This window comes from Pteronotus mesoamericanus, unplaced genomic scaffold (assembly GCF_021234165.1).
Source record: "Pteronotus mesoamericanus isolate MK-2021 breed Mesoamerican mustached bat unplaced genomic scaffold, CSHL_Meso_final contig_347, whole genome shotgun sequence".
NCBI lineage: Eukaryota > Metazoa > Chordata > Mammalia > Chiroptera > Mormoopidae > Pteronotus > Pteronotus mesoamericanus.
This window is the reverse complement of record NW_026555137.1, coordinates 14,157,310-14,179,639: the sequence shown is the minus strand read 5'-3', so window position 1 is coordinate 14,179,639 and position 22,330 is coordinate 14,157,310.

Below are 22,330 nucleotides of genomic sequence, written 5' to 3'. Positions count from 1 at the left end.
AGACCTCATGTCGACACAGCGAAAGATTGCTTTCCACTAATGTCCCTTCTCAGCTGGTAATGCCTCCAGAATCCTGGAACCTGTTTACAAGAAATCAATGTTGAAAAATGAAAAGAATGGTGATAAAGCAGAATACATTCCCTGTGCACCGCTGCTAATCAAAGAAGATAGACGTGAAACTTGATCAACGCCTTAAACAGGACCTGTGGCTGGCCGCCTCCCCAGATAATAATTCTTTGAGGTCTTGGGGTGGAAACCATCATAAGAATACTTCTTACCTATTTGGCAACAGAGGTCATGTTTGTTCATTAAATTAAAAAGACCTATGCTGCCTTCCCAAGTGTGCATTCTATGAGTTAAGAAAGGGGTGGGGCATATACAAAATTTCTCATAAATTTTGTAGATGAGGAGAAAAACAACCCCCTAGGCAAGCTTTTCTGTGTGCGTTTTGGTGATAAAACTCTTGTAGTGGACAGAAGATAGAATTCATCCATGAAACCTTGTTTGTGTTATTATTAGCACAGCTTCACATTTACATAGAATGGTAACTCCTTCTGCATTTCTGTGCTTTTTCTTCAGAGAGAAAAAAATCAGTAGTTAGCAGTCAAAATTATAGCCGTAATTTTGCTCATTCATGCTATAAGGTTTGACCTTCATTCATTTATCTACTGACTCAGAGCGGCAATTTATGGGAAGTAGAAACTCACAATAAAAAGGGAAACTTATTTTTATAGCTTGGTTTTCCTATATTCCTCAAAGAATAAAAGTTATTACCTCAGTAAATTTCTGCAGTTTGGTTTTAGTATTAAATATTAAATAAATATAAATTTACAAATGCTGATTTTGGCAGAACTTTCCACAGCTTATATTCAGACTGCTGACCTTGCTATAAATTTATTCTTTTGGAAATTATGTTATGTAACTACATTTACTCTGTTTCTGGGCTTGTAGTAGTAGTTTAAATCCTCAAAATAATTAAGGTTTAATGTAGCCTCTCAACAGCTGTTGGATTATTTCACTTGCACAATGCTTGAATTCCCTCCCAAATCCTAGCCAGTTTCCTGTCCTTGCAGCTGTCTGGACATTAAAGAGGGCTCTCTCTTTTAACAAATAAATATTGGGCACCTACTACGTGGCAGGTACTATTTTAGACATCGCAGGATTACAAGAGCGAACAAAACAGATTAAAGTCAGTTCCCTTCCAGTGGAGGGAGGTGAAATAAACAAGTCAATAAACTTGTTAACGTCAGATGGTCATGTGCTTTGAAAAAGCTAACCCAGGGTGACACAGCAATGATTCCCAGCGTGAAGCATGAAACGCGGTTGTGTCTGCAGAGCCCTGGAGTGCACAGCCTTGGGCACAAGGCTGTGCTCAGCCTAAGGCACCCAGCTCAGGACTATGGCTATCCCGGGCCTTCTTAGGGCTGGCCACCCGTGTCCCCTACTAGCAACACACTGACGCACTGAGACGCACTGGCTGGGAAGCTCTGCTGCAGTGGGTGACTAAGCTATGTGGGTGCTCTGTGAGATGGGAAATCAAGAAAGGCCTTTGGAAGGGGTGACATTTGAGCAAAGACTTAAATGATGGGAAGGAGTTGTTATATGCGCATCTGGGGAAGAGCATCCCAGGCAAAGGGGAGCAGCACGTGCAAAGGCCCTGAGGCAGGGAAGCCATTGGCAAATCGGGGGAAGGAAGACCAGTGAGCTGGAGGATGGTGGGCAAGAGGGGGAATGGGAGGTAAAGAAGGAGAGCGGCAGCCATAGGCCAGCTCATCCCGAGGCCTGGAAGCTACTACGAGGGATGGAGGTTGAGTAGACAGCAGGAGAGAGACAGGATCTGATTTAGTTTTCGAGGGTCACTCCCACAGCTGTGAGGACACTAAGTCTATAGGAGGACGAGGACGGAAACCGGGACACCAACCAGTGAAAAAGAATACTCAAGTCAGATCACATGGTTTTTAATCTTGTCTCCTCTACAAAACTCGTCCAAGTTACTTAACTACTAGGTGTATACTTTACGATCTATAAAATGGGAATAACAACAGTTAACTTATACGTATCTGCAAAACATATTGCCAAAATCAAATGAAGCCTTATAACTGAGGGCACTTTGAAAAACAACAGGCATTTCCTGCATCTAAGGATTAAACCATCTATTTCCAGTCTCCCTGAGACACTGTTTCTGACACTAGATCCCTACGTATCCCTCTAGTTACCCATTAATTCTTTAGGAGCTGCTGTGACGCACTGTAATAGAAAACATAGTTCATAGTACAAGGTGCTGTGCTTGAAATACATAATCACGAGACACAGTCCCAAACTACATTGTTTGAAATACATGTCTCTATCAGGAAGGCTGGTGTGTTTGGTTTGCTACATAGAAATTTGGGTGCCACCGAAATATCATTCTTTACCCTGAAGTATGGAAAGCACACGCTACAAGTACAGACCTTTTTTTAGAGATCCAGGAAAGTAAACATTTCAATTAAGTCTTCAAATGATTGGGCTCCTAAAAACCAAACTCTAAGGGTGAAGAGAAACAATCCTGCAATCAGAAAGGAACTCTTCAGGATTCATCCTCATTCCATCACGAAACCAAGCTAGGGCTCACTCACCTGCAAATGTATTGATTCAAACAACATTTATTCAATTTGGTGCCTGGTGTGTGTACAATGTTTCCTCCTTTCACTGTCCACAACCCGGTTGGATGTGACCGAATTGTCACTGTGCCCATTTTGCAGGTGAAAACACTAAGCCTTTAGGGAGACCGATGACTTGCCAATAGTGTCCCACTAGTTAGTAAGCTACTAGCAAATGGCAGCACCGAGGTTCAGTCTCAGGCGCCCAACCCCTGTGTTTGATCGGCAGCCCAGACTGCACATCCGCCCCTTCTAACTGCTGCAGGTGGGAGGAGGGGATGATGGAAAGAAACTCAAAGCTGAATTTCAACACAAAGAAACACTCCACCAGGGGAAAACTAAGATAAAAGAGGTAATCTTTGAAAACTGTCATTGTGTATCTTCCCTCCAATGTGCAAAGTAACCGTGATACTAAAAATGAATCCAACCCATTTACGCAGCTATAAAGAAAATGTCACTTACTTCCCATTTCCTGCACTCTCCCTTCTAATCGCGTGAACAGGGGGAGGAGCTTAATGAAACAGTCTAGTACCGTTTGCTTTGAGATTGTGAGTGGACACTAACACACTCCCAGGACAGATGAGACTCTGCCCGGTCACCTGTTCATTGCGATCCATGGGCCCAGGGACATCCTATTCAATGTGATTGCAGGACAGGACTGGAAATTCATCCACATAGAAGCTTCAGGGACTTACTGAGGCTTAGAACATGAGGCATCAGCAAACCCCCTTTCTCGGCGCCTTTGGCTTTCTCAGGAGTCAGAATCTTAAAGGAAATGTCCTGCTTGACCAATGAAAGGGAGAGAGAGTGCTCAGCGCTGCTGAGAATACCTGTGTTAACAAGCAAGCTGCTCTTGACCGTAATGAATAAACCAGCCCTGCCCGAGATGCCCGTTCAAGGAGGTGATTCCAGGATCCCACAACCCCTCACGGCTGCCTAAATCTGCCTTGTCATTCAGGAAAGTATTCACTTTTTCTCCCTCCTCCTTTCCCCTCTTGCTCTTGCGTGCTCTCTCTCTCTCTCTCTCTCTCTCTCACACACACACACAACACACACACAAAATCATAGGAACCAAAAGTATCTCAAAATCCTCAGTCTGTCTGTCTTCAAGTCCAAGACAATTAAATTCCTCCAAACAAGAGGAATAAAAGCCAGCCATCCTCTTTTCCTTTCTCCACTCCTAGAGCACGCACACAGGTATTTTTAATTTATTTCTTTAATTATACTACACTTACAATATTATATTAGTTTCAGCTATATAACGTAGTGATTAGGCGTTTATATACCTTAAGAAGTGATCACCACACTATGTCTGGTACCAATCTGGTATCACAAACAGTTATTACAATACCGTTGAATATCTGCCCTATGCTCGATTTACGTCCTCGTGATTCATTTTGTACCCAGCAGCTTGTACTTCTTAATCCCCTCCCCCTTTTTCATCCATCCTCCTACCTGCCCTCGCATCTGGTCACCGTCAGTGTATTCTCCGTATCTATGAGTTTGTTTCTGTTTTCTTTGTGTTTTTTTTTGTTGTTGTTGTTGTTGTTGTTTTTGGTTTAGATTTCCCATGTAAGTGAAATGAGAGAGTATTTGTCTTTCTCTGACTTATTTCACTCTAACACCCTCTAAGTCCATCCATGCTTTCTGGATGTCTCTTTGGGCAAGGACAACAGAAGCAAAAGCCAGCCAATTGGGATTATATTAAAAATTTTCTGCACAACAAAGGAAACTATCGATAAAATGAAAAGCCAACCTACTGAATGGAATAAGATATGCAAGTAATAGATCCTCTAAGGGGTTAATATCCAAAATATACAAGGCACTCATAGAGCTTAATACCAAAAAAAACAAACAATCCAATTGAAATATGGGCACAGGCCCAGCTGCCCTGGCTGGGGACGCTGACACAGAAAAGTTAGTGTCATCTTATAGAAGAAGGCTGGGCTCAGAGGCCTAGCCCTGGCTTCCAGCTTCTGCTTTCTAACTCACTGGCTTTTTGATTTTGGGACAGGGAAGTTGACTTTTCCCTGCCTCAGTTTACATGCTCCCCAAATATTAATAACTATATCTGCCCTACCTGGCAACTTGTATATAGTGATTATAATCATAATAAAAGCCAAAGTCCCTGGAATCTAATTCACCTTGATAAATAATGATTGTGCCCATAAATTTTTCCCAGGCACTGAGGTGACAGTAATGAGCAAGGCAGACAAGGTCCCTGACTATGAGGAAGATTTGGTCAACTGGTAAAGCAAAGGGTACACAGAGAAGTAAAACTCTGTGTGCAATGTATGCATTTCTGTTGTCATTTCTTGTCTAAGAATATTCATTGGCAAAGGTGAGAATTTAAAAAAGACTCCATGAACATCCAGAATTTGCAGAATTTTCTATGCAGCCTCAGGAAATACATTCAATGTTACACCATCAGCTGAACGAGCTCTATTTATGTCATTAACCACTGAAACCATGATTTTCATAATAAGAACATCCCAATAGTACGTGCTCTAAAGCCAGCACAACTTCTTCATCCTGGTAATTCTTTTTTTAATTTTAAGAAACTGAATAATTTCATTACAAATAGAAAACATAGAGGAGATAATTATATGGTTTAAAAAAAAGGGTCAAGACAAATGCCTAAAAGCCTCTCCTATACTTTCTTGCAAGGCTAATGTTGGCAACAAGGTTGGTTTTAAGCTGGACTCATGGTATTTAACCTTGAATGTCTGGTTTGGGTTTGCATAACAATAAGTTCTGGCTACCGTACACTCTGTCCAAAAATCTATTATTACTTGGCTTAATGGCCTGTGTAACCTAATTTAAAATGGGAAAGTGAACTTCAGGTTTCCTCTCTTCAGTTTACTGTGAGGTTGGTGTTAGGATATTATTGTCTTCTTGTGATGATTTATCACTTATGGTTTCTTCTAGCAAGAAGGACCTGTCACATCACAGTGTTTGTTTCCAAAGTAGCTGGTTATGCCTGCCCAGAGGGACACAGGCGTGGGCCATGGTAGACTAGATGGAGAGGCTATGAACTTAAAAGGCACAGAAATTTACATTTTATTTATTTTTTTAAAAGATTTTGTTTCTTTATTTATTTTTAAAGAGAGGAGAAGGGAGGGACAAAGAGGGAGAGAGAAACATCACTGTGTGGATGCCTCTCGCACACCCCCTGCTGGGGACCTGGCCTGCAACCAGACATGTGCCCTGACTGGGAATTGAACCAGTGACCCTTGGGTTTGCAGGCCAGCACTCAATCCACTGAGCCACATCAGCTAGGGTAGAAATTTTCATTGCACTCTAAGTTCTACATCTCACTGATGAGTCAATGTGACCTTGAGCATGTAACCTGACATACCTGTTGTTTAGTTGCCTCGTCTGTAAGGTGGGGACAGTGACTGCAGTAGACAGCTCTTTCTGGGGCTGCCTTCTCTGCAGACGATGGGATATGGGTCCCCAAGGGCCATGCCTGTTTCACATAACCAGCCCACCTCTGCCACAGCTGACTCATCTCAAAGTGACATCTGGCTCCATGTAAGGCAACTCAGTTCTCTTCCCTGCAAACTAGAGAACTGAGTTGCCTTACACTGAGCCAGGCATCGTTCTGACACAGAAACCTAGAAGTCTCTGGTGCTAATAATAATGACAATAATAATAATAAAGGAGATACGAATAGGGTTTACTGTGTGCCAGACACTGTTCTAAGCTCTCTTCATATCGTTTACCTCTTCAGAGCCAATCTATGTACTTGTGTTATTACTCCTACCACCTCCACTTAACAGATGAGGAAACTGGGATGCAGAGAGGTAACCCTGTGGGGAGAAGATGCACAGAGTCCTACTTCTCAGATTCCTGGGGCCATTGTGCTCTAACCTTTCTCAGAGAAAGATATCAAGATGGAAAGATTTAAATACAGGAGAGAGACAGCAGAGCAGAAAGTCATCTGCAATCAAGTGACTCTTCTCAAGCCTGCCTAGGCTGCCCCAGTGTGGATTTCAACTTTGACTACAATTTTCTTACCCACTTAGAGAAAAATAATCAGAGCAATGAGGGAGAACCAGACTGCCTCCTCCATGGGTGTGAAATTACAGCATGACCTCTGACCTCTGGGCAGAGGCATCCACCAGGCCAGGAACTCCCGAAGGAGTTCATTTGTAAAGAAAGATGTACTTAGTTTGGCCAAGAGCTGAGGGAGAGTTCTTTCTGCAGAACTTCTAATTTAGAGGCTAATTTGGTGCTTGTTACACAGGGCCAAACACTCAATAAATGCTATTGACTGGCAAGTAACTTGTAAAGTAGTCTGGATGCTCCTGAAATTAACAATTTCTTAACCCTTTGTATCCTGTCTTCAGACGGGCATTTGAAACAGTATGTTCAGGGTCTCTGGTGTAAAGAATGGGGTCATTGAAAATTCTTTTAGATCCTTAAGAAGCCTTATAATTTTTGGCCTCAAAGGCTTGGGCTCAGTTCGTCTAAGATGACTAATGTGAATAGAGGAGTCATGTCTTCTAAGATTTAAAACAGTTCTTCAGATTGTGTTGACAGTCACTGAGTACGCAGAGAAATATACCCCCTTTCCCCTACTTGCAACTGATGTTCTAGGTGCCCTGGTAAGTAGAAGATTCCAGAGACCAGACAGTAAGGCCTACTTCTTCTTCCCATATGTTTTAACTGTGATTTCTAATTTTTAAATGAATTGGGCAATGTGACTAGAAAAATAACATAATAGCCTCTTCTTTCCTTTTGCCTGTTGATGTGAACTCTGTCCTTGTGAACTTGCTTGCATAGAAACAGGGTAATGAGTGAGAGGGAGAATTCAAAGGCATCAAAATGGACTGAGTTGATTTACACTGGAAAGGACAGAGAATCCTGGGCCCCTGAGTATAGTCTACATACAGAAGATGAAATAGGAAAGTAAGAAACAAGAGCCACCAAGGCAGAGTTGGAAAGCAAGTTTTGTTAGAGGGATGGAGAATGAGTTCAGATAAGGGAGGAGAGAGTTATTAGGGTACTTGTCATATTCCAAAGTTGTTCACAAAGACAGGCAATGGGGAAGAAATTTTAATAAGCTTACTCTGTATTAAGAATGACTTGGGGAATTATTCATAATATTGAAATTGCTTTTCAAATATTGTTGTTGGATGTCAGCCTGATGTTCCTGTGAAGCCGCGTTGTGCCAAGCCAGGACCACTGGGAGCTCGGCTTCATAGGAATTAAGGAGGTTGTCACAGTGTTATCCAAGTCTGGCCTACCAGTTGAAATGGTATTTAAATGCATTATGTCACTTTACTTGTCTCAACATTGGTTAATAAGAGGCTCCTCCTTAAAATTTATTTCCATAGAGTATTAGGCAGGACTTTAGAGTAAGTGCAATCCAATTCTAATAGGCTTGATTTTTCTATATTGAAGGAGAAACCTTCTAGCATATCTAAAGGTTTTGTTGATTAATTTCGCAACTTAGATATATACTTTATTTCCTTGTGTAATAGGTTCTATTCAAACCACCAAACCCTCAAGCTATTAATTCAATCTTTTTTTTGATAACAGCATTATATACATACCATTGAGTTCCCCCATTTAGAGTGTACAGTTAAATGGCGTTTAGTATGTTCTCCAAGTTCTGTGACCATTGCCACAACCAATTTCAGATCATTCCATCGCTTCAGATAGAAACCAATTTTCTTTAACTATATCGCTCCACAGACCCTCCACAGGCAATCGCTAAACTACAGCCTCCACAGATTCACCTGTTATAGACATTTCACATAAATAAAATCATTATATGTCGGCTAAGACTAACATCTCTCACTTAGCGTAATGTTTTCAGTGGTTATGTTGTAGCATTTATCAGCCATTTTTTGTCTTTTCTGTATCTTGATAACATTCTTTAGAACACAAAAGGTTTTAATTTCAATTTTGATGAAGTCCAATTCATTTATTTTTTTATTTGGCAGCTTGTGTCTTTGGTTTATTTATGGTCAGGAATAGTTAACTCTGCTTTTTTCTAAGAATGTTATAGGATTAACTCTTACATTTAGGCCTTTGATGCATTTCGAACTAATGTTATATATAGTGTGAGGCAGGGATTTAACTTCATTTTTTGGAACGTGGATATCCAACTGTCTCAGCCTCACTTGTTGAAGATTACTCTCTCTTTATGGAATGGTCTTAACAACTTTATTGAAAATCAACTGACCATAAATGCATGCTTTTATTTCTAGACTCTTAATTCTACTCCATTGGTCTTTATGCCTAAATTACACCAGAAAGCACCACATTTTTTATAACTATTGCTTTGTAGTAAGTTTTGAAATTAGGAAGTGTGAAATCTCCTACTTTTTTTTTTCCCCAAGACTGGTTGGGCTATTCTGGGTCCCTTGGAATTACACGTGAAGTTTAAAATCAGCTTGTGAATTTCTACAAATAAGCCCAAGGCGGTTCTGATAGGGGCATCTATTGAATCTGCAGATCAGTTTCTGGAAGGGTGTCATTTTAACAATATTACAATCCATGAAAATGGATTGTCTTTTAACTTACTGCGATCTTCTTTCATTTCTTTCAATAAAGCTTTATAGTTTCCAGGGTATAAGAATTGCACTTCTTTGTTAAATTTATTTCTAAGAGTTTTATCCTATTATAAATGTAATTGTTTTCACTTCACTTTATTTTAAGATTGTTCATTGAAAATATATAAGAATATGATTAATATGTACACATGGTTCTCATATTCTGAAAAGCTGCTGGACTTTATTAGTTCTAATAGTTTTTTGATGGATTCCTTAGAACTTTCTATATATAAGATCAGATAGTCTGTGCACAGAGATACTTTTCCTTCTTCCCTCCCAATCTGGATGCCTTTACTTTCATTTTCTTGCCAAATTGCTCTGGCTAGAACCTCTTGTACTATGTTGAATAGAAATGGTGAAAGTAGGCGTTCTTGATTTATTCTCCGAGATCCTAGAGGGAAAGCATCCAGTCTTTCACCATTAAGTATGAAGTTAACTGTGGGTTTTTTATAGATGCCTATTGTCAGGTTGAGGAAATTCCCTTCTAGTCCTCATTTGTCAAGTGCTTTTATCATGAGAGGCTGTTGGATTTTGTCAAATGCTTTCTCAACGGAGAGAATCATGTGCATTTGGTTTTTATTCTAGTGATATGCAATATTAGATTAATTTTGTATTTTAAACCAACCGTGTACCCCTAGGATAAATCCCATTTTTTCATTGTATATGATCCTTTGTATGTGTTGCTGGATTCAGTTTGCTCATATTTTGTTGAGGATTTTTGCAGCTATATTTGAAAGAGACGTTGGCCTGTAATTTTCATTTTGGGGATGTCTTTGGTTTTGCTCTCAGCATGATCCTGGCCTCACTAAAGGAGTTGGGAAATATTTCTCCATATTCTATTTCTTGGAAGAGTTTGTGAAGACTTGGCATTAACTCTTCTGTAAATGTTTGGTAGTGTTTAATTCGTTTTTGATCCATAAATATTTGCCCAGGGCCCATTAGGTGCAAGGCATTGCCATAGGCACTGGGGATACAGTGTTAAATAAGTCCTTGCCCCCAAAAGGCGAAAGGCTGACATTTTTGCCAATTAGCTCACTGCAATGTGAATATTCAGTTTATCGGCATCCTTCCTCAAGTTACCTTAAGATTTAATAACAAAAAAGTATGAGATAAGGACATAAATAAATTTGGTATTCCAATTCCTGGGAGCTGCTTTTAGCAATAAGCATAGAATCTCTCTCTCTCTCTGTCTCTCTCTCTCTCTCTCTCTCTCTCACACACACACACACACTCACCTTCATCCCGCTCTCCTCTGCTCTCTCTTCTTCTCCCTTTCCTCCCTAATTTTAAGCTCTTCCCTTGATCTTTAACCCTTACCTCCCTACTGACACCTACTCTCTCAATCTAATACATAATTCTAAAAACTATGGGTACGTTACTTAAAATAATCCCTGCTACTGTATCAAAGTGTCGTCTTCCTTCAATGTCTCAGCTTTTGAGCAGTGATGAGAATTTCAGGCTTTACTGCACAGAGGCAATATTCCTGAGTATGTGAAGAGAAGCAGGGTTGTTTTTTTTATTATTACTCTAATCACAGTATTTTGACAGTTTCTACTACAAATGCGGCTTGTTCTGGCCTTTGCCATTAACTGTCTCCCCTGGGGGCTGTAGAGCTTGTTTGTATTCAAAGCCAGACAACTGGATCTCCACCATAGACTCTGGGGATGGCTAAGGCTACCTGAGGTCAGTGAAGCCATGAGGAACCTTTCAAACTTCATCCCCCCGACAAAGAGCATGATTTGTTCCCACCTAAGTAAGAGAAGAGAGTTCGATTCCAGGCAGCCACGGGACTCCCGAGACAGGCTGCCCCGAGACAGGCTGAATGCTGAGTTGAGACTCTTCCAGGCAAAGTGTCACGAATGTCTAACAACAGTACTGATAACAGTCTTCTGCGCAAATCTCTACACAGTTGACAACTCATTGCTCAGGTGACCGTGGTCATGGAACGGGCACCATTCCTCCTCTGGTGCTGCCTTCATTCACTGCCACTGCGAACACATGTCGACCACGCAACCCTGTACCCAGGACTGTGCCGAATAATTAAGAGGATAAGAAAGAAGGGGTTCTGTTCTGCAAGGGTCCAGGCTTAGGGCGGGACTCCTGGTCCAGTGGAGGGCATAGAACAGAGTACTTGTTCCCAGATTAAAGTCTTCATGCCACCCGGGGAACTAGGAAAGACCTTCTGAGGGCCTAAAAGTCAGGAGATGCATTTAAAGCTTCAATACAATGTGACCAATATAGGAATTTAAACGGGTGTGGTTCAGTTGGTTGGAATACCGTCCCATAACCAACAGGTTGCGGGTTTGATTCCCAGTTAGGGTGCATACCTAGGTTGTAGGTTCAATTCCCAGTCTGAGCACGTACAGGAAGCAACTAAGCATTAAGGCTTCTCTCTCACATCAATGTTTCCCTCTCTCCCTTCCTGTCTCTCTTTCTCCCTCTCTAGAAGCAATGAGAAAGTGTCATCGGGTGAGGATTAAAAGGAACAAAATATATAAACAGGAAGTATCTACATACCCTAGAATTCCATAATAATCTGAATAAATATATATGAGTACTTCTGTGTGCTGAGTGTTAGAATACAATGTTGAATAAGACACGATCTCCTTCCTTAGAAGGGACTAAATGCAATTCAGTAACTCCAATAAGACAGCAACTCTGTCAAAAGTGATGAATTTATTAAAAAAAAAAAAGAAAACTATATATCAAAGCAATTACTGTTATCCACCACACCCCATACGAGGTACAATTTTGTAATTAACAGAGTCCTATAAAGACTCCACGTCTCTGGCATTTTCCGAACTAAGTGTCCAATTACTGCCTTGATTGATTTGTTTCTTTCTTAATCAACAGCATGAATAGAAAGACACCTCCCTCAGGTGCCTGTAGCACAAGCCATTCAATATTTTAAAGCAGGAAACAGTGTCAAGTGAAACCCCTTCCAGGCCAAAAAATATACTTAACATTGTTTGTTTTTGTTTGACTTAAAACATTAGTCCCAGAATTTGCCGTGTGCCCGCTCTGTGGAGATGGAACAACAGTGCTGAGTGCCAGGAAAGAGAAAGGACCTCAGCTCATGATGAGGCCCCAGTCCCGGGGACCGTCTGCTCCGAGTTACACAGGACGATTCTGCTCTGGCTGCTGCGCCTTGGAGCGCAGTCTAAGATGAGAGTGAAGATAGAGCCACGAGTAATATTTTCGGCAGAAAGTGAAGTCCTGATTAAGCTCTGCTAGGGCAGGGAATTCACAAAGATAGAAGATGGGGCCGAAACTGTAAGACTGATTTTCAGATGGATGTAAGTGTATGCTTAGGAGTGGAGAATCCCATCTCATACGTGAGAAGGCTACAGACACACACACAGATACTAGGAAATACAAGATTAGTTGCTCAGGGATACACGCGCGCGCACACACACACGAATTGTTAGGGTTATTGGAAAGATTGCCTGCCAGAGCTCAAGCCAGGCACAAGCTTGGCAGAATAAGGTCTCAGAAAGGACACCTGGACCAGAAATTTTTTTTTTTAAAACAACTAGTGATAGTGACAAATTCATAAACCCTGGCCAATCACCAACAGCCTCTTGATCAATCCCTCGCACACACCCTCGCCCAGACGCATCGGCCTCCTTCTAGTTCCCGGATGTGGCCCTCAGAGGGGATGAAACTGAATGAAAGACAGGCGTCTAGGACGTGGAGTTGTGTGCAGCAGCGATGGCCTCAGGTGAAGCAGCTCTGCTGGGGGACTGGAAGGTCAGAGAGAGGAAGGTGACCCTGGTTGGGGACAGTGAGGACTGAGGAGAGGGCCGCAGAAGGCAGAGGGTATTAATTTGCCAGAGCTGCTGTAACAAAGACCGGGTGGCTTACGCAACACAAATGTACTTTCTCCTGATTTTGGAGGCCAGAAGTCCGAGATCAAGGTGTTGACATTTCTGGCTTCTTCTGAGGCCCCTCTCCTTGCCTTGAAGATCGCCACCTTCTTCTGTGTCCCCAAATGGGCTTTCCTCTGTGTGTGTGCACGTCCCAATACCCTCTTCCTATTACAACACTGGGGAGATTAAGACCCACAACGACCTCATTCTACCTCTTTGAAGACCCAGTCTCAAAATGCAGCCAATCTCTGAGGTGCTGGGAGTTAGCATTTCAACAGATGAATTGGGGTGGAATGCGTGTAATTACATGATTCAGCCTACAACACAGAGGAAGCGGGAATATTGGGTACAAACCTCACTTATTTCACAGTTTTCTCTTTGAAGTCAGCATGGTCCCTTCTTCCTAGCCCGGTCTATGTTGAAATGGTGCCACCGCCCAGGAAAAGCGAAGGATGCCAAGCAGCACTGGGCCCACGCTCACGTCCTTCAGGAAGGTGGCACACACTGGGCCCGCAGTTCCTAACGCCCAACTCATCAGGATACTTTAGGCCAGATTTTCCAAAAATCTAAGTAACTGGGCCCCCTCTCCAAACCAATGAGTTAGGAATATCCAGGAGTTGTAAGGAATCTGTATCCTTTTATATCTTCCCAGATGTCTCTAGTGATTAGGTCTGAGAACCACTGCTCCTAACCTTCTGGCAAAACAAAGCCCTATGTTCATAGATAGAAAGGTGTCACAGGAAAAACAAGTGTTGAAAATGTGTAGCAAAGAGAACCCTTGTGCATGTTGGTGGCAATGGAAATTGGGGCAGCCAGTACGGAAACCGTAAGGAGGTTTCTCAAAAAAACTGCAAATAGGGCTACCATGTGATCCAGCAATTTCACTTCTGGGTGTTAATCCAAAATAAACAAAAACACTAACAAAAAAAAACAAAACCCTGCACCCCCATGTTCATTGCAACATTATTTATAATAGCCAAGACACAGAAGCAACCCAAGTGCCTGTTGGTGGATAAATGGATTAAAAGAGGTGGTATATCTATGCAACGGAATATTATTCAGCCACAACAAAGAAATCTTGTCATTTGTGGCAATGGGTTGGCCCTTGAGAACATTATGCTAAGTGAAGCAAGTACAACAAGAAAGCCAAATGCTGTACGATCTCATTTCTATGTAGAATCTAAAAGAAAAGAGAAAAAAAAAAAGAACAGTCGCGGAGGCAGAGAACAACAGATTGAGGCACAAGAGGTGGGGCGAGGAGGGAAAAATGTAAAGAAAGTCAAAAGGTACAAAACTTCCAATTACGAGTCTTGGGGGATATAATGTACAGCATAGTGACCATAGTTAATAATGCTATATTGTATTTTTTTTAAAGTTGCCAAGAGAGTAGATCTTAAAAGGTCTCCCCACGAGGAAAAAATGTATAACAATGTGTAGTGGTGGACCTGAAACTAATAGAATGTGTTATATCAGTTATACTTCAGTTTTAAAAAGAGCACCTGCCCTTTCCCTAGGATGCTCATTTTTTTCTTGACACTCAAGGAAACTCTGCAAACAAGTATAAATAATATAATCATTTGGATTGAATGTTTGCATTACATTTGCAAATAAGCTGGAGGCTAAAGCTTCAAGAATGTACATGCATTCATCCAATCGTTGACTATAGTTATTTATTTACCGACTGCTGTAAAGTGCTACCGGCTGGGCTCAGAGCTGGAGGGGGCGGGGTGGGGGGGAGGGAGAGGAAGCCGACAGCAGCCCGCTGCCGGGCCCCAGCCCTTGTCTCTTTCAGTGCAAAGTCTGCGGCCTGGACGGAGGCCCGGATGTTTCCTCTCCTGACTGCTGTCTTAGCTTGAAATAACCTATAGGACCCTCAAGGCAAAGGACGCATTTGTTGCCAGGGTAGGGTGGGGCTTCTCCTGCCTGTTGCTGCTCAGTTGGAAAGCCAACCACAAATCATGCTCAGGGTGACAATACTCTTAAGAAATAAATTATATATCCTGATCGCAGGTGGCCGGATGGTGTTGTCAAAAGAAGGGCCTCCTCCTTCTAATCCCCTAGCAGGGCTGCGCACAAGCCAAGTGGGACAAGGCAGGTAGCTCTGCAGCTGGACACACCCCCTAGGTTCAGTGATAACCCTCCCTGCTCAGCTCTGCCAGGAGTTTTCTTTTCTTTTCTTTTCTTTTTTTTTTGATGCTCACTGGCATCTATGGATCCATTTCCAACTCAGGTCCAAGGGTAACTACAGGCCTGCCCCGTGGCCTGAGAGCGATAGCAGCGGCGTGGCACTTTGCCCAGCTCTATCCCCGTGGCTGGGTTCCCCTCCAGCTCCCCTTGTGCCTTTACCAGTGATTGACAGGTTCAGTACAATCTAGCCAACATCCAAGAGCACGAAGATACCCTCGATCCTTAAAGATACCAAGCAGGCGTGATGAAACACAAATTCACCTCATCTGTTCTTTAGACAAGTCTTCCTATTGATGAGCTGGGGAGCTGCAAATTCCCTTATTGTTTGACACTTTTGATCCTGAGCCAGCTGGTGCCCACAAGGAGGAAATGTTTCGGGACTAAAACAGGACTCACTCACTTGTATTTTGGCTCTTTGTTCATTGCTTAATTCTTCCCTTGTCTTAAGAAGTAGATCCCGTTTTTCTAGGATTGCATCCCAACCTGCCTCTACTCTAGAACTTGCTAAGTGTCTCCTCTCCTCCACTCCTTACAACATTGTTTCTCTTGTCTCTCCAATGTTCATAGGCCCCTCAATTAAAATCTATTTAGCCTTAAGCCAGTGACTCTAGATGGTCAGAAATAAACATCAGGAAGCTAAGATCCGTCCTTGCTTTAGCCAAGAGCTCTTTATTTTTGGACCTTCAATGGGCCAGAGAAAAATGGATTTCCATTAGAGCCCAGAAGAATATGAGTGTGACTATAGTTTATTGATGATCAGATTCTACTGCTATCCATGAGCCGTTTGGTCTCTTGCTGGCCTGAATTTGACTCAAATACTTTCCTGCTCTAGTTCACCTAGTTGAATGCACGGTAGTTCCGCACACCTGGGGAGAGACTTGAGTCCTTGCGATAGGCTGGAATGTTCTTCGGTCTCTCCAAATCCCAGTGAGCTCTGACAATAACGCATCATCAGATATACACACTCCAAAGTCCCACTTAACTCTCTGCAGACCCCAACTGTCAGCAGTGAATTATAAGAATAAAGAGCTGTCCTCTTAAGCTATGAAACGGGGCAGAATGGGAATGTTACGAACAAGTGCAGAGCACAATTACTAGTTAAATTCATTTGTTTTAAATCTATGTGCTTTTTTCATTGTCAGAGTTGGGGCTCAGGAGAATAATGAGGTCAAAGAGGTATAGAGAATACATGTGGCTGAGGTTATATAATATCCTTCTCATAAGATAATAAAACAGTGTAATAAACTCCCTGGCACTTAATATTCAGAAGGACAATGAGCAAAAGATTAAACGGCTTAGAAATTTCCTTTGGAGATGATGAGCGCATCTGTGGACTTGGGCATCTGTCTGCCTTTTATTATGACACAGGATGGTTTGCCTGAAAATTGAGAAAAATAACTATATCGATATGTGCCAGATAAAGGGTAAAACTGGGAAAACAAAATCTACATATATGTGCCTTTTTGAATAAAATGGAAGCTTTCAATAGAGTAGCTGATTAGTGTGGGGGGGCTGTTTTGTTTTCGTCTTTGTTTTAATCACAAAGGAGAAAGAAAGAGGGGGAAGGAAGAAAGGAAAAGCCCACTGTTGTTTGAGAAACATCACAAGACCATCTTTTTCTGGGATGCATCCATTTTTACGCAGAGAAGCAGTTCTGGCTTTGGGCTTTACTAGGAAATGTGTCCAACAGCCTGGTCACTAACCAGAAAGCATAGACCGAATGATTAAAAACCTGGCTTATCTGTTTTAAGAATACTCAGCTCTCACACTACTTCACCTGGGAGGGCAGCGGCCCAAATCAGCAGCCTAATAGCTTTTTCCAGAACCATCCCTCAGCAAAGTTCAGAGGGGTAGCCCTCCATGGCAACAAAGGGAGCCCTCCACGGGCGCCCACTGTGGCTTAGGATGTAAAAGTCACAGGAGACTGTCAACAGTCTCCTCCAACAACCTCAGCAACCTGCAGGGTCCACAAAAGAATAACATCTTCAGCCTCTCCCAGGGCAGAGGTTATAAAGCGACCTAATGAATTCAAATCACGCTGCTCCAAGAAGACGGACATACAACTATTCCACACTGGCTGGCGGGCCAGAAGCGGGGACAGCTGACAAAGAACAAGGCAAGAAGAGAACCCCACAGGTTTCATTAACATTTCAAAACTTCCCATCAAGCTAAACCATTTTAAAAAAACATCTATTAGTCACTTGACAATTGTTCATCGATGATAATAAAAGCTAAAGTTCCACCTGCCATGTGGTACACCTTGTATACTTGGTGCCTTTCATGCCTTGAATAACCCACTGCAGGAGGTAAAACTGTTTCATAGATAAAGAAATCAAAGCTTAGCAAAGTGAAATAATTTTCTCAGTGGAATCCCGGTCTGCTAGTCTGCAAAGCCCTTACGTCTTGCTGCTTATGATCAGAATGAAAATCAGAGGTGCTTACATTGTGGTAATTTTCTGAATTTCTGGAGGAGATTTGCTTTTAAGTCCTAAGAAATTCCTGTGATAATCCAAAGGGAATGAAAAAACATGACTTTTTAAACATGCTCTAAGAGTCTAAAATCACCTGATCTGATGATCTGGGATCTTGAAGGAATTGTGTGGGAAATTAAAGGCACGTGAATGCGAAGTGTTCCTTGAAAGGAACATTGGGGTACCTGAGCTCCTCACTGCACAATCACTCTTGACGTTTCCTCCTGTGGTGCAACATTCCTGAGATTGTTATGAAAGTTAAGATGAGAGTCAGTAGAATTCGAAATGTAAATATTCACTCCACACGTCACTTTTACAGGAATGCTACAAACATTTCAATCAAGAATAAACTCTATTGTCAATGGTATTTGACACCGCTCATTATGCTAAGTGAAATAAGCCAGTCAGAGAGAGAGACAATCTTACCATATAATCTTACTTATATGTGGAACCAATGAACAAAAAATACCGATGAACACAGTAGGAACAGAGGCATGGACGCATGGAACAGACTGACAGCTGTTAGAGGGGCGGGGATTTGGGGGCTGGATGAAAGAAGGTGAAGAGATTGAGGAAAAGCACACATATATATTAACACACAGACACAGACGACAGTGTGGAGATAGAGCAAAAGGGGGTGGGGGTAGGTGGCGGTGGGCAAAGAGGGGGAAAAGGAGAACAGAAGGGGACGTTGCTTAATGCAATGGGCACACGATGCAACGTGCAGATGATGTTTTACTGAGTTGTACACTGGAATCTCTATGGTTTGGTGAACCAATGTCACCCCAATAAATCCAATAAAAAATATTTAGAACTTCACCTAATTTCTAGCTCAACGAACTAGATCAGGATGGTATCGCCTATCCTTCTCACTTAAATAAGTTATGGTGAAGACTCTTCCAAAGAGGAAACGCATTTCCTAATGGAGATCTCAGAGTCATTATTTCATGCCTCTTTTCAACTATGGTGGTTGCTTGGCGGCTACATGTTTTCATGTGTATCATCACTTCTTCACATTCTTTGTTGGGAAAGAAGGGCTCAGAGGACTTGCTGAGCTGTCCCTGGAAAGCTAGTGATGACAGTGTCATAGATCATTATCTGGTATTCACCAGGTGCTTAATATTACAACATCGGATTTAATAGTCACAAAGGCTTTCTGAATGGGGGAGAGGAAAAAATTCTCCTTCACCTTTATAAGTTGTTTTTTTTTTCTTTTTTGTCAGCTGATCTAATTGCCATGAGACTAATTCACAGGGGAATAGCTGGTAAAATAACCAAATTTCATTATAGATATACACACAGAGTTCCAGAAGGTTTGGGGGCAGCGTACTTGAACCAGCACTGCTCTCGGAGCTAGAGCCTTAGGTTAGGCTCCCTGATGAAACAAAGCGTTCTCTTCCAGGGAAGCAGCCTGTTCCCCACAACGCTGTTCCTGGCAACAACGCTTTTCAAAAACTAATGCAACCCAGCGTGTTAAAGAGGAGTTTTTCATTTTTATCGCAAGGAGTTGGAGATAAGCCATCTGAGAAATACAGATTCCACTCCAAAATAAGGGAGTATCCAGGACATTTTGTCAGTTTACAGGACTAACAAGGCAGAACATTTGAAATTAGCTGTCTCCAAGAAATCTGAGACGTGCCATCTTTGAATGAGGAATGGCCAAATAGACTTATCTGGTTCAAGCACTTACTTTTCTGTTTCTCCTGGCGGGGGCGGGGTGTTATACTTCTAGCACTCAGCCATAATTCTAAAACCCATACTGCAGGGAAAAGTGACTCAACTTGTGTTTTGAAATGAAGAAAGCTGCACTGACAGAAGACAATTCTTACTCTGTCTCCCGGCAGTGGGGTTCAGAGAGAGAATGGAAAGCTTGACAATAACGTTACATTCAGATTGATCTTCGTTTGCTCAAGAGACCCTGATGTTTTTGTAAAATCCTCAGGAACTCACCCTCCCCCCGGGCTGGTCTTGGAAATGCCCCCTATGTGATGGAATGGTGCCTGTCTACCATGAACCTTTCCAAAAATCTCTTTCAGGACACGAGCAGTTCGGTACCCCAGGGGTTACGTTTTGTTTCAGAATTTGATTTAACTAACTTGCTTCAGCTTGGACTCAAGCAGCAATCAACATGAGGGATGCTAATTGGCATGCTGGCTGGTTTCTGTTTTCTTTTGCATTAACTGCTCAGGGAGCAAAGTTATAAAAGTTTGTTTTTGCTGGCAGGCATCAGGAACAGGGCTACAATTACCACCCATTCATTTTCCAAGCCCAGGCTATAAAGAGTGAGGGACGTCAGTGTCTCCTTCTATTCCAGTGACAATTTCAAAATTGCTAGTCTATGGGAGCTTCTCCGTTGCCTCCTGGTTAATGACTAGATGTCTATAATTGAGGCATTATTGCTAGACACTGGGCTTGGTACTGGGGCTGGAAAGGTACAGAACTTTAGGGTCGGCAGGTTAACGGAGGAGACAAAGGTAAAATTACATATCATGCCATTTGTAATCTCTTTCTCAGCTCTTGATTATGTAAAATTGCAACACTCACAAAACTGAAGAAAGAGTTTACACTGAGCACTTGTGTGTTCATCACTTCTATTTTTTAAAAAAAAATAACATTTGCCATTATTTGCTTCATGATTGTGTGTTGAGAGATAATGTTGAACAACTTGAAAGTCAGTTGCAGATACCATGGCGCTCAAAGGCTATGAGCCACATCTCATCTCTTAGAAGTAAGAACATTCTTCTTCCATTCAATCACATTATAAATATCCTAAGAAATTTTGTAATAATTTCTTAATGTCATCTAAAGTCCAATGTATATTCAAACTTCCCAGTTTGTCTCCTGCCAAAATGTCTTACGGAACTATGTTGTTTGTTCTAACCAGGATCCCATTAAGGTTCACCCATCAATATTCAGTTGTTACTTTTCTTAGTATCAGTTAATTACCACTGCTTTTTTTTCTTATATTGGATCCCTAACTCTCTGATACAATCAGGTTAATTAGAGAATGTCCCGCTTTCTGGTTTTTTAATTTTTTATAATGGCTTCCTCCTGTAAACTGATGTTTCCTGTAAACTGCAAGTTAGGCCTAAAGCCTTGATTAAACATGTTTGACAAAAAAATTTCATATGTTCATACAGTGCTGGTGGGAATGTTAGATGATACAGCAGTTTGGTAAACAGTCTGGAAGTTCCTAAAAATATTAAACATATTAAGAACAAGGCAAGAGTGTCTCCTCTCAGCATTACTTTTCAACATCTTACTGGAGGTCCTAGCTAATGCAGTAAGACAAGAAGAGGAAATTTTAAAAAGTATATAAATTGGGAAGTAAGAAATAAAACTGTCTATTCACAATGACATGAGAAAATTCAAAAGAAATGACAAAAAAAAAAAAAAACACAACCAAACTCCTGGAACTAATAAGCAATTATAACAAGGTTGCAAGATGCAAAATTAGTATACAAAAGTCTATTATTGCTTTCCCGTATACCAGTAACAAACAAGTGAAATTTCATATTAGAAACAATATCATCTGCATTAGTAGTACCCCCCAAAAAGAAACACTTAGGTATAAATCTAACACAATATGTATGTGAGGAAAACTACAAAACTCTGATAAATTAAATCACAGAGCTAAATAAATGGAAAGATATGTTATGTTCCTGGGTAGGAAGACTTGATATTTTCAAGATGTCAGTTCTTCCTAACTGGACCTATAGATTAAATGAAATCACAATTAAAACCTCAGTAAGTTGTTCTGTGGATATCGACAAACTGATCCTGAAGTTCATATGAAGTAGCAAGAGTCTCAGAGTAGGCAACACAAGACTGAAGGAGAAAAACAGAGTAGGAGAACTGATGCTACACAACTTCAAGACTTGTTATAAAACAACAATAACCAAGGCAGCATAGTGTTGGGGAAAGAACCAACAAACAGATCAATGGAACAGAACACGGGTCCCAGAAACAGACCCACATTAACGCAGGGGAGTGTGGTGTGGGAGTGACGACTAAAGGATCTGGAACTTCTGGGGGCAGTGAAAATGTTCTACAATTACATTCTGGTGATGGCTGTACCGCTCTGTGAATTAAAAACAAAACAGAACATGGACATTTATACTTTAAATGGGTGAACGGTATGGCATGTGTGTTGAATCTCAATAAAGCTATTTTTTAAAACAAGAGAAAACTTCATAGATAGCGACATGGCCGTCACATTGCATCATATCAAGAGACTCATAATTTCCGGCTGCCCCCCAGTTAATGACCTCATTTTGATCTCTGGCAAAGATGGTGACTCAGCTCTCTCCAGAGTAAAGGTATACTTTCCTTTTGCAAACAGTAAGCAAGCAGTGGGGCGATAGATTAAAAGCGCGTAGACAGCCTGCTCCCCAACACCTCCTCACCTAACGTTTTAGAATCCACTGATGAGCCCGGCCCGACTCAGCCATTTCCCCGGAGATTGCAGAATAGCCAACACTTGCTGGTGCAGATTCGAAAGCTCGCATGGCTTGGCAGACCTTCCAGGGTCACTAGGCCTATTGGTGGCACAACAGGGACCGGCTCCCAGGACCTTTTTCCTAACCCATCGCCTCAGG